The sequence below is a fragment of the Chinchilla lanigera genome, unplaced genomic scaffold, assembly GCF_000276665.1.
Source record: "Chinchilla lanigera isolate Chin_1 unplaced genomic scaffold, ChiLan1.0 scaffold00141, whole genome shotgun sequence".
NCBI lineage: Eukaryota > Metazoa > Chordata > Mammalia > Rodentia > Chinchillidae > Chinchilla > Chinchilla lanigera.
The window spans coordinates 1,199,230-1,202,543 of record NW_004955542.1 but is presented as its reverse complement, the minus strand read 5'-3'; positions in this window follow the sequence as shown (position 1 = coordinate 1,202,543).

Below are 3,314 nucleotides of genomic sequence, written 5' to 3'. Positions count from 1 at the left end.
GCCTCAACCAGCTAAAGCCTGTGCTTTCAGAGCAGACGACAAAGTACAGGAACATGCTCTCAAGAATAAATTGTACCTCAAATGGTCTACAGATAACACTGGGGCTGTTGGCTCTATGACCTTAGCAAATCCAGTAGGCCATAGTTAAGGTATAAGCAGAACAATAAAAATAGCTTAATTTTAAAAGTTGTTTTAGAATAATTTTTTTGCATTAAGTCTGGATACAAACAAACAGTGCAGCCATTCAGTTCCTGCTTTGTTTGTACAGCTAGACAAACTTTATAATGTACAAGTCTAGTATAAACTTGCTAAAAGCTAGGTAATGCAGCAGGAATTTTTTGAGCATGTTTTATATTGTGCTTGAAAGACAATAAAGAATCGGGAAGCCCTTTCAGAAGGTTATTGATGTATCCAGTATAATATCAGCTGAGAACACGGCTTACCACGAAGTTCTTTGTCTCCAATCCCCCATCTAAAGGGCTACTGTCCCAGATGCTGTCTGTCTCTTCAGCTGTCCTGTCACCAAGTGGAAGTGGATGTTTGTAAAGTTTACCCGCTGTACTCTTCTGAAGCCTTGCTGAATTCATGGTGAGCTGTTACTATTTCTGCGTTTTGTAGAAAAATTGTGGTCTGCAGCAAAATTTGGTTTCTCACACTTCTTTCTACTGGAAATGCAGTTTCAATGGAGGCCCTGTGGTGAAAGTTGCAATACTAAACTTAGAATAATCTTCTCAAACTAGGATTCCTAGTAGTGTTACCTAAGTAAAAAGGAGCTTGACTCAACCATAGCTCCGCTATGGAGAACAGATAAAGTTTTTTCCTTTACAAAAGTTCCCAGATCCAAGGAGTTGAGGTCCCTTTTTACAGTAAGACTTTTCTGAAATAACTTGTTTGTTGATAACTTTAATAAAGGCCACTTAAGAGTGTTAAGTTTTTAAGGACTCCCAAAGTGAAGCTTAAAGTAGTCATTTTGGGAATGATTGCATATATCAATTTGTATTGTGTGTTAAATTACTATGCCGTGTGCTATTTTAGTGTTTTGGTAAAATGGAGAATAAAATCTGTTCTTTAGCATAAAAAAAAAAAAGACCAAACTAAAAAAAGAGAAGAGAACTACTAGTCCAGAAATGGAGCAGAATTTAAACCATCTTCTGTTGGCATAACACATGCACATATATTCATGTATATTTACATTTGTTGCACTTAATTTTAACCAAAGCCCAAGAAGTGATTGCATTTATTGACATTCAAAGGTTTTTTGTTTTCCTGTGGAAGGAAATAGATTTGAGAATTTCATTTTTATTTATGGTCCAATTCTGAAAAAAACCTCTGGTGGCATTTACATATCAGTTTCCTCCCTGACCCCACCCAGGTGCAAGGCTGGCTAGGTTCTGGTGGCCTCTTCTGTGGTCAATTCAAAGGGCCTTTTGACTCCACTTTTCCCTCTTCAACTCAAATCTATATCAATTCCCCCCCAAAAAATTTGTTTAAATAACAATTTAAATCTATGAACAAACATTCTCTATGGTGAGTTACGTGTCACTGGCCCAAATCTGAAAAAGACTGCCTCTGTCTGGAAAGTGTGAGTCTGAGATTAAAGCAGTGTTATGTATATTGAAAACATGAAATCATAAACCCACAACTCAAGGAGTTCACCCATACTCCAGTTAAGCAAGTGATACCAATACCACAATGTCTTCCATGCATCCTCCAACAATTTTTCACTCACATTAACCCTTGACCAAACTTCCCACTACCTCCCAGGGACATGCTGTGAGTGGGGTCACATCACTTGTCTTTGCTCTTGATCATGAGGCTCATGATTATGTGTGTGAGATAAATCCATGTGATTGTATGTAATAATAGTTCCCTGGCCTTCCTCACCACATAGGTTTGCAACATAAGAAGATACCATTATCCTACTCTTAAGAAACATGACTTTTCCTATTATTGTCTTTCATATATATTAAATTGTGACAGAAATTTGTAGGATTGTAATAGCTTGCTAATGAGATAGAGATAAGTTAGTATCTGCAAGTTCTGCCAAAATTGTTTTAGTAATTTGTGCAGATACTCTCTTGGGTGTCTATACTGGCTACTGAGTGCTAACTTTTTTTCATTTATTTAGTGGTCATTTAGATATTGTTTTGGTGGTGGTTTTACTGTTCATTTTTTTTAATGTGTCATCAATCTTTTTCTTGTTGGTTTCAGAAGAGTTCTTCACATATTCTGGGTTAGATCACTTTGTTGATTAGATAATTTTCAAATGTCTTCTTCACTTGTGGCTTGTATTTCCACTATCTACTAGCATCTGGTATCTTTTGAAGAGCATAAGTTCTTAAAATTAACTTCATCAAAGTGTTCATAGCTAATGAATTCTGTGTCATATTAAAAAAAAATCTGACTACAACAGTCACAGCCTTTCGTTTGCATTTAAGAAGTTCAGTTGTTCATCATTTCCTATAACGAATCAAAACTCATTCAAAATACATTTTCACATCTGATTTGAAGTAATGTCAAGTTCCTTTTCTTTGTCTTTTTCTTTTTGCCATATATCAGTTTATCATTTATAAAAATAATTGCTTTCTACCAACAACTATACAAAGCCTATTCTGTCATGAGCCAGTGTCCATGTACGCATGGATAGGATTCTAGGTTCTGTTTCTTCTATTAGACTGTTTATATATGCTCACATCATATCATGAGAAATTACTAAATGTAATAAGTAAAATATAGTACACTTTAAAAGGCAACCAGGTAGTTTTATTGTCAAAATAGTATAATTATAATTATAAAACATCTAAGAATTAACAGAAAAAATGCACTCCCCTAAATAATTTAGGAAAAATATAAAATTGTGAAGTTATTGGCAGGCATCAAAGAGTCCTGAGTCGATAGGGTATACCATGTTCATGAATGGTACTTGTCAGTGCCATGAAGATCATCATTTTAAAGCTTAGTTTATCAACTCAATGGTTTTTTGCATGACCAGATTTTTCTTTTTTCTTTTTTTCTTTTGTCGTTTTGAGACAATGTCTCGCTATGCAGTTCAGGCTGGCCTTGATCTCATTTTGTAGCGCAGGCTGGTCTGAAACTTGCAACAATCTTCCTGCCTCAGCCTCCTGAGTGCTGGAGTTACAGGCACATGCTACCATGCCTGGCTCATGAACAGATTTTTCTAATTCTCAACAAAATGATTCTACAATAATATGGACTATGACATAAAACATCCAAAGAATTTGGGAAAATGAGGGCAAGGAGAATGAATGGAACATGTCCTACAAAAATCAAGAACGTTTTCAAAATTGTAGTAG